The sequence below is a fragment of the Papaver somniferum genome, unplaced genomic scaffold, assembly GCF_003573695.1.
Source record: "Papaver somniferum cultivar HN1 unplaced genomic scaffold, ASM357369v1 unplaced-scaffold_132, whole genome shotgun sequence".
NCBI classification, from domain to species: Eukaryota; Viridiplantae; Streptophyta; class Magnoliopsida; order Ranunculales; family Papaveraceae; genus Papaver; species Papaver somniferum.
The window spans coordinates 5,884,407-5,894,813 of NW_020622381.1; the positions used below are offsets into that span (position 1 = coordinate 5,884,407).

General features: G+C 34.8%; 1 long non-coding RNA gene across 11 annotated transcripts; it reads right to left on the reverse strand.

Moving 5' to 3' along the window:
• Positions 1 to 4,117: 4,117 nt before the first annotated feature.
• On the reverse strand, positions 4,118 to 8,581 carry LOC113332737. Of its 11 annotated transcripts, none has more exons than XR_003351697.1 (13): positions 8,224 to 8,578; positions 7,956 to 8,122; positions 7,776 to 7,883; positions 7,109 to 7,258; positions 6,777 to 6,928; positions 6,414 to 6,533; positions 6,273 to 6,306; positions 6,098 to 6,179; positions 5,504 to 5,575; positions 4,965 to 5,001; positions 4,669 to 4,840; positions 4,470 to 4,538; positions 4,118 to 4,331 (listed from the first exon to the last, which is right to left on the reverse strand). It is a non-coding gene; the product is annotated as an uncharacterized LOC113332737 (long non-coding RNA). The 11 variants fall into 11 exon arrangements; XR_003351693.1 differs by having other exon boundaries at positions 6,717 to 6,928; XR_003351700.1 differs by having other exon boundaries at positions 4,669 to 4,746; positions 6,414 to 6,928; positions 8,224 to 8,581.
• Between the last annotated feature and the right edge of the window lie 1,826 nt (positions 8,582 to 10,407).

Sequence of the window (10,407 nt, forward strand, 5' to 3'; positions counted from 1 at the left end):
TCCATGATAGGGACACAGTTCCATCAATTTCACACGATCTCCACCTTCTCACTCCTTCAAAACTTCCACTTCCTATGAAATCAGGGTGTACAGGCATGGTTACACATAAATAGGTTTTCTAATTTATTTCTGAGAAGTAATCATCATCGCCAACACGGTAGTATGAGATTGAACTGGATTGTTTGGTTGCAGTTCATGGAGTTGGCAGTGAAGTTGAATACCAGGAATTGGTTTGTAGATGAAAGAATTGTAGATTGGTGGTTGTGGTGGTCTTAATATTGAATTAATGGTGTTGGTGGTTTGGGATGGTGTATATGTATATTGAGGTTGATCAGGTTATGGCTAAGATGGATATGAGGTTATAACTGAGGTTAATATGGGTTATTAATGAAGTTGAGATTAGTGAGTGTAGATGGTGTTGTGATTCTAAATGAATCGTAAGTTTAGATGAATGGATCAATGGTATGTGAACTAGAGAAAGTAATTGAAGGTGACTGTAATTGGATTTGGTGTTGATTATAGAATTGCAATTAGTGTTGTTGTAAAGCTTGGAACTGCAATTGCAGGTAACCAGTGTTTGTAATTTTTTTGATTATGAAGTTTGTTTTAAGATTCAATGAATTGATGCAATGAGTAGATTGAAGTCGAAATTGAGTTAGAGTTGTACGTGTTAGAATTGAAGTGAATTTGTATTTGATTTTAGACCTATTAGTTATCCCAGTCAGTTTAGCAGACTCAATTTGTTTAGTTGACTCAGTTTGACTGAACTGAGTTAACCCTGTCAATCTGAGATGGATCGGTTTGACTCAGAGTTGACTCAGTGGATCTTGACTGATTGATTACCCTGGACATGACCTTGACTGGACGTGGACTGTTAGTTGACCCCTTTGACAGTCAGTGATCGTTAGATTGACCCATTTGGGTCAGGCCCTATGTAATGGGTTTGTTTAAGTGGACTTGGTCTTAGGGATAGTCATCCTAGATTGATGTTTGGACCCGTATGGTCCGAATTAGTCTTTGGTTCCTTCTACAAAGTTGTACATGTTCATAAGACTTAGATAATTGACTATAGAACTAATCAAATTGAATTAGTAGACCTTAGATATGATAAAGATAGATGATAAAAGATGTAGAACCATAAATGGTCTTAGAACCATTATATGTAACTATATGATTCTTGTATGATCCATTGTGGCTAGATTCTTAGATTTCTCGTGTGATTAACAGTTAGTTATTAACAACGATCGATTCAAAGGATGAACCAGCGGATCATGGATTTCGAGGTAGGCGTGGCTTGTCATCAAAAGAGGTGGGAATTTACATTTATCTCTTTTGTGATTATTATTGTTTTCTTTTACAAAAGTTTATGTTTAACAAAATCATGCATAGTCTGATTGTGTATTCCATGCATTGTTTTATTTTAAACTCCGAAAGTACCGTTGATTCTTTTAATGTTTCCATTGTTTGGAAAAGAATTGTAATGCCTTGTTTGTATTTATGAATTGTTTGGGAAATAAGAATTTCCATTTGATTGTTTGGAAATGAGAATTTCCATCTGTGGTATATAGGGTACTGCTCCTGCATTTACTGGTGCGGGACGAGTCACCATATTATTATCTAGGTGCGGGACGAGTCACCATATTATACATTGTTTAGAAGGAGTTAGTTCCATATACATGATTGTTTACTTCTGTGATTTGGTTGTGTTTAGTGTTAGAGAAAACATGAATTGTTTTCAAATCATTTCAATGACTACTTAAAAGTTAAGTGTTATTCCTACGGGGAACCCTTTTTAGGGATGATGTGCTCACCCATTCCCACTTTCAGTTTCAGAGACAGATCAGAGTTGCGCAGCGAAAACTTCGAGGAGTTGAGTCCGTTAGTTGGTTAACTTCTGATATGTTTATTATGTTGTATATTCCATTTGTAAACCAAATGACTGTTTGATATGTATCATTTGAGAGGAGTTCTTGTATATGTATATATTTCAGAGCGGGGCTAGTTTTGGGTTAATTTTTGTAGAAGATTTCTTAATTGAATATTTAAGTAATGTTTTGGATTCTTAGTGCCTCTTTATTTAGTTAATCTCTTGTATTAGTCAGCTGCTAGCTTTGGGGGCGCTACAAAAGGTGTAACCGGTCACAACCTAGTTGGGGAAGAATGGTATAACCGAGTACAACTTACATTGTGAGTTTTGTACAACCGATCCCAAGGAGCAAAACCGAGTTTCCAATGTTCACATATCTCTTTATGTTTTGTGTGAAACTTGGAATTAGGGTTTGCTGAGAAACTTCTAGATGTTGACATATTTGAACATGACATAACTCTTATCATTAATTGTTCAAAGATATTCCTTGATACTCAAGGTGATCCCAGGACTGAAAAATTGAAAAGCATTTAATTATGATTTTCATAATATATATTTTAATTACCAGCAATTAAAGCATATTCTCTGGAGAATAATTTTAGTTAATGTGCTAGACTAATAATATAAGTTTTCAGAAATATGGTTTGGAAATTAATTGGAAATATGAAAATCGAAATTAGGTACTTTAATAAGAATATTTTCGGTTTTGGAATTTCCTTGTTGTCCAAACAACCTTGGTCTATAAATACTTGAGTTTGCATTTCTTGCAAACTATCCTAAGAGCCAGGCAAACTTCATTCTTGTTGTTTCTGGTGGATCTGTCTATCCGGAGAGAAAAGTACTATAATTATGCAAAATCTCTTACGACCGCTCGTTTAAAGACTTCTATGGGATCAAGAAGCTCTACGAGTACTGTTGGTGAGAAACTAGATAATTGCATTGTTATTTTAATTTTCGATTATTGATTTAATTGACTAAGGGTTGTTGAAACTTTGATTGCACCTAGTTTGTTTATTCTTGAGAACCTTCTCTTCTGATATAAGGCTCACTCAAACTAGATCAAAGTATCGATAGGATCTTGAGAACCATTTTTGAATCTAAAGACATCTTGTGATAATCCATTGTCAACAGACTCTGTTCTGTATGTGATTTATCACAAGCAGATTCAAGTTGTGTTGTGCAGGTTATTATTGAAGATAAACGAAGATTTGAAGACTACGAAGTTTTTTTTATTATTTTTTTTATCTTGTGAATTGTGTGCACAAACCTTGATCGGCTGGGATCCAACTAGAATCGTGTTTATCTTTGATAGGGTTGATTGTCTAGTTATGTGAGATCGGCATCACCTTATAGTTACTCTTTGAGTTCTATATTGATTGATTTCAAATTTAGAATTTGGTTATTTCGGTAATCAAAGTTTATGTTGATCTAAATAGACAAAGGAGTTTATTAGATTAAACAGAAGAGCCTTTGTCAATGACTCATTAATATCTTATTACCAAGATTGAATAGAGTAGTTACCAAACATATTTATCCTTTACTGTTTGGAATACGATCAAAAGAATTGGTGATTCACGTGCGTGACTCTAGAAGTCGAAGGCGCAGGGATACTGAGGAAACTAAGTAGCTAGGGGTAGTCTACTTGGTCTCAACTATACGAAATTGGTATTAAATTTTCTATTGCGGCTTAATTATGAGAGTATACAAAACTAGACTAGGTCCAGGGGTTTTTCTGCACTTGCGGTTTCCACGTTAACAAAATCTTGCTGTGTTATTTATTTTGTTTTCCGCATTATAATTGTTATTATAATTAAGTAAATTACACACGTATGTACTACACCATTTCCAGGATTTTGTCACGGGCTATACCTGTTACTGATTGAATTTGTAACGATTACGACTGTACTAAAGAGGCAGTTATTAATAATTGTGATGGTGTTTTGTAACGGTTTATTTTGTGACAATAGCCAGATACAGTCACACTTAATAACCGTTACATAATTAACGGTCACAATTGAACTAATTTTATGATTGCGACACGTGTTAGTCTTGCCACGGTTGTTCTAATAATTATAAGTGTTACTCAATATTTGCAACAAACAAGCGGGGGACACGTGCAGTCCTTCAGTTACGACTATTGTAACAGTTAAATTGTTACTCTTATTTGCAACAACTCTGAGATGACGACACGTGTTGCTTTTACTCACTATTGTTGTTACAGTTATAACCGTGACAAAACTTTAATTACAATTAGAAAAAATAGGCAACCCAGGTCATTCTCATGGACCTGGGATCTTAGTTTACAGGCCTGCGATACAGGTCATCATGGATCTCAGTTTACAGGCTTGCGATACAATTAAATTTAAACCTGAAACATAATTGCAATATGATCTTTTCGATACACAATTTATAATTCAGGGAAAACGTAAATCATAAGTAGCCCAGGTCATTCTCCTATGTCCATCTGAAGCAACAAAAAAAACTATAAATCAGAAGCAAGAATAAACGCTAAACTAAGTCATAGTGATGCTTCACTCCTAATATTAAAGCCTCTTACAAACACAAACCACTAACACAGGAAACTAGTCTGGAGTGAATGTACCTTTACAAAACAGTTTGAAGTGAATAAGCTCAACAAGATTATGTGCTCCATATTCTTGAGATATTAATCCTACACAAAACAGTTTGAGAGTTTAGTTCACATAACAATTTAACAACACCCACAAGAATAAAAAGAAAACAAAATAAAGATCTTTCTGAAATGATAATTCTACAATTTTAAGCATCCATAAAATGTTTACCTTAGCAAAAGGAAGAGCTGAGTAATTAGGGCCTCTTAGACTTAAATTAAGCACTTCCATCTTGGTTGAAATGACATACTTGAACATGTAAAGGAGCCCCGATGAACAAGATACATGTAATAGACAGAATGCGTACTTCTCATAATCTTGCAGTTGCACACAATAATAACATCTGAAAGCAATGATATACTATACATACTTATCATATTGGCTATATCAATCTATTTTCTATGAATAAAAGATAATTGTTTCTAATAGAGTGGGTAATCCATAACCAAGTAATCTGCAATTATTACCTTGACATGAACAGACACAGCAGGTTGGTCCCATTCACTGGAAAAAAAATCACAAGAAAGCAATACGTAAGAAATCTGTAACACCAAAAATAAAAAATCATAGCAAAATCAAATTATTCTCACAACCGATATAAATTATGTAGATGAGTATTGACTGGGATCAATTTATCTAATATTTCATAGTCCCAATCAGACTCACATAACTAAAAGAGTTAATAAGTAAGTCTTCATACATGTGATGGTTTAAGTAGTCAAATCTTAGTTGAAAGCACGTGCCAAGCTATACATTTGCACATGTATATTGCACAACTACAGCAATCATATGGTTTTCTAACTTAAGGATGTGATCCCACAGAGTATCCATAAATCTTTTTATGACTACATTTTCCAATTGATTGCTTCCGTCAAACTATAAATTTACCAATCTTTTTACAGATATATACTTCCGAAGTGATTGCTTCTGTGAAACAACTACTAATCCCTTAACATATGAAATTGTGAGCTATGTCTGTGTCAGTAAAGGAAAAGAAAAATTTCACCTTTGCAGCTTCTATTGCTGGAGCTTCCGCTGCTCCACTAGCAATTTTAACACCAGCAGCTTCCCTGGGAAGCTGTTAGAAATAGCAAAAATGACAATCAGGTCAAATGTCCAAATCTGACATAAATTTTACTAGAGATGAACAAGAAAGTAAGACAACCCCGATCATTCAATCCATTTACTTGAAACTCAGTAGTTAAACACAGGAGATGGAACAAAAAATGGTAAAAGAAAAAGAAGAAATACAATACCTGACAAACATAAACAAACATTAACCAATGTAAAAATGATTTCGCTCCTTGGACATTTTGGAATAAAGATATTGCACATCATTACTTATATACCTATCAGATTTGAACAATATTGGACTGTTATCTGCTCATTCTCCAAATTTTGCACATCATTACTTATATACCTACCGAAGGACAAGGCGATCACTTGAAGTAAAATTTTCAAGTCAAGAACTCATCATATGTAAAAGATCCGAACAACCCTAACTAATGGAGAAATTAAGATCCTGACCCAAAACTTATCACAGTGAATCTATAGAAGTCTTAGCAGATAATCCACAAACTTCATCAATTACAATCCTTACCAATCAACCTCGTTGGTTGTCATTCGTATGGAGGTCCATAGCTGCGTCCCTTGCCAGTTCTATGCTCAAACCTTGAATCCACCTGCAAAAATAAACAAAAAGTGAGTTTAAAACAATAACAACACAACACTTAAACTTAAGCAATTCAACCACGTGTGAGTAAAGATTTTGGTACCTCTACATCGGTTGAACCAGGACTCCACTTCCACCTGAACAATAAGACAATAAACTTAGAACGATAATATAAAGTGTAGTACAAATTACATGGAAAAAAAACACACAAAAAAATAGAATGACAAGAACATATCAGACATACCTGCACTTAGCAGCATCTCGATGCCTACGCCATCGAAAATACCGAACAAATTGATAATTCTCCACTGCTGCGGGATCAGGTTGCGGATTGACATTTGGTCAGGGATATTACTTGTGTCATCTGCAACAAATATGAACTTCCATAAACAGGGTATTATAAGATACAACAGCTCACATCATAAAAAATAATCTAACATGTGCATTTGAACAACAAAAACAGGATTGTGGACAGTAAATAGTTAACTTATTACAAGAACATCAAAAATTAAGATTTGAAACCAACACTTTAACTCAAGAACACTACCAATTGACCAAATGCTTTGACCAAGTAAGCAGTAAATAAAAGCACCCTGTGGTGCTTTACCAGTTTGATCCGCTTTCTTCAAACTTTCAAAATATTAGGCACAGTCCCAGATTGTAGATACAAATAAGTCCTCAAGAACTCAATACCATCCTTAGTCAAAAACCAATAGTGATGAATCCATGCGAACCAATCAAAAATGATGACTTTCATCACTGCGAACCATTAAAAAATAATGACTTTCAGTTTGTTTTGTTTTTTTCAAAAGAAGAAATAACACCTGAATCATGCAACCTAAAATCACACCAAAATGAACTAACCAAAATGCAACAAAATATCAATTTTATAGTAGTAGCAACTAGTGGGAAGTTACGTAAATGGTTTAAAAGCATGACCTTTATAGACTACAGAGCAAAGCATTTGTATACCCATCTTTTCTCTGTTTGACAAGCTCTCTTAGCTGTTAATTCAGCTTTTTCGTTGAAGCCGCCACACAAACACAGATCGACGTGTTTGTCTCTCTACTTGCTTCAAATATAAACTACCTGAAAAAGAAACAATAATGACAATGAGTCCGACCATTTTTCCATCACATTAACACACCATCAACACCAACAAACAAGAGGAAAACAACACCAACCAGCCCTACAACAAACCTACATTAGAAGCTCGACTGAAGCGAATTCAAAGACAATCCCCAAGATAATTTATTGTATACCTTTGCTTCCATGAAGCTTTGCTTTATAAAATAATTACCACTTAGAAAAAATTTTGTATTTGCTCATATCAATTAAGCACAGGAAGAAAAAACCAAAAAGAAAATTTGCCGATAAAAAAATACTAATACAACCTACGAATGTTGAAGATAAGGTGTCTGCTCTTATGAGCAGGTTCATCACGTCACCACAAGGCAAATATTTCATGATCAAATACAAGTATTCAGAATCTTGAAATGAAAAGTAGAGCTTGACAATGCAGGGGCTAGTAACTTCTGCAAGCAGGTTCCTTCGAGCACTAACATGTTCAACCTAGAAGAAAAAAAAACTTATCGGATAACCATACCTTGCAAAAATGCATCACTCCGTGGTTACTTGGATCTAATACCACCAAGACATTTTAGATCAAGTCAATTGAAACCCTAACAATCTTACATTTAGATCATCAATTCCACTACAAGAAAAATCAAAAGAGATTTAATTTCAACCAAATAACAAAAGACAAAAATAAAAACCCAAACTTTACCTGCTGATGTTCAAGAAAATGAAATAGTAAGTCCGTCAATACAAAATCAAAATCTACACCTACAATCAAATCTCGCCTAATACTGCTCAACATTAGCAATTTCTCAACCAGCTTCTTGTACCTTCTATCAATAGCCACATCCCACATATCATTACCCATATGCTTGGCTGGAAAAAATAAATTACTAAATGAAATGAATAAATGAAGTATAAATCAAATTTACAAAAAAAAAAAACTGAAACTAATAAAATTAGGGATTTCACTTCACCATAGAGAAATCCACCGATAATACTACTGATGATTAAATAAAAGGGGATTTAAAACGTCTTCACTGTTGATATTACTCTTCTTTACTGATGAGGAAACAAAATGGTTTCCATCTTTTTTCTACTATTACAAGACGAAATACAAAAAGGTACAGTTTAAGATTCAAGAAAAAGATGGCTCACAGTTGAGATTAAAGAAAGAAAATACTTATAGATCGAAGAAATTAGTTACAGATTGAAGTAAATGATGCAAAGATTGAGATCGAATCATGGTGGGAAAAAATGACTTGTGAGAGAAAACGCTAGGTTTTGGTATGTTCTCTGAAAAATGAAACATGAATGAATAATGAAAAACGATGAGGATATAGCTGATAAGAACGAGGTGGGATGTTCATCTCCGACCGTCTATATAGAAGACTAAATCTGATCTCTATCCGTCCATATAAAAGACTAAATCTTATTTCTAAGTACAAAGTAGCTGGCAAACGGGTGGGGCGGGCTGGCTTGTTACGGGTTAAACGGGTACGGATTAACACGGGCCAAAATTTGTGGGTTGTTATTCTTCATGGGTAGTCATTTCTTTAACCCGCTCCCGTAGCGAGTAAAGCTTGCGGGCTTACAGGTTAGCCCGGCTTGATTAATTAAAAATAAAAATTAAATTTAATTAAGTTAATTTGTGATCCTGAGGTCAATAGCCAGCCATCATCTTCATCAGATGAAGACAAAAATTATCAAACCCTAACATCTCAATTCTCCTAGTTCTTTGATTAAGATCCATAGAACTTCAGTTTCTCCATTGTTCTCCTCTCTTTCTCGAAAATCTTCATAATCAGATCAAGTGATTAAACAAAAATATCAAAAAACTAACACAAACCAAGAATCAAATACCAAAAGACAGACATAACCGAGATGAAAAAGCGGGGGTCTAACAACACCACACAATATTTCCCTTATCAATATGTATGGAGTAACTCCGAAATACTTTGCTAGAGAATCAACTAGACAGTCAGACTCAATCTAGATAAAAGTATCTCAAGCAGTTAATATCTCTCTCCTGTTTTTGATATTACTCAAGCTAATAGAAATCAGCGAGTCCTAATCAAACACAAGGAATACTTGGACGGTACCAAAGACCAATGTCCAAGGATCAGTCAATATCAATCAGCAACCAAAGGTTGGATTTCCAATTGATGATCTTTAACGCACAACCTGTATTATTTCAATTATATAAAAAATATAATGCGGAAAAGAAATAACACAGACACCAGAAATTTTGTTAACGAGGAAACCGCAAATGCAGAAAAACTCCGGACCTAGTCCAGATTGAATACACACTGTATTAAGCCATTACAGACACTAGCCTACTCCAAGCTAACTTCGGACTGGACTATAGTTGAACCCCAATCAGTCTCCCACCGAACCAAGGTACAGTTGTACTCCCTACGCCTCTGATCCCAGCAGGACACTGCGCACTTGATTCCCTTAGCTGATCTCACCCACAACCAAGAGTTGTTGCAACCGAAAATTGCAGACTTGATAATAAACAAATCTGTCTCACACAGAAAAGTCTATCAAAGGATAAATCTTTCTCCCACAGAAGAACCCTAGGTTTTCGTTCCGTCTTATGATATGAAATCAAGGTGAACAAGAACCAATTTATAACAATCTGGTCTTATATTCCCGAAGAACAGCCTAGATTAATCAATCACCTCACAACAGTCTTACTTGTATAAACAAGAGGACGTCGAGGAATTACAAACAGTGAACTGGATCAGAAATATATCAGTTTTCAACATCCGGGTTCAAATATTACTAGAGTTAGACCTGAGTCTCTCGTTAGGATGAACTGGATCAGAAATATATCAGTTTTCAACATCCCAGGTTCAAAAATTACTATAGTTAAACTTGAGTCTCTCGTTCGGATGAACTGGATCGGAAATTTATCAGTTTTCAACATCCCATATTCAAATATTACTATAGTTAGGCCTGAGTCTCTCATTAGGATGAACTGGATCAGAAATATATCAGTTTTCAACATCCCGGGTTCAAATATTACTAGAGTTAGACCTAAGTCTCTCGTTAGGATGAACTGGATCGGAAATATATCAGTTTTCCACATCCCGGGTTCCATCTTTACTAGATTTAGACCTCAGTCTCTCGTTCGGATGAACTGGATCAGAAATATA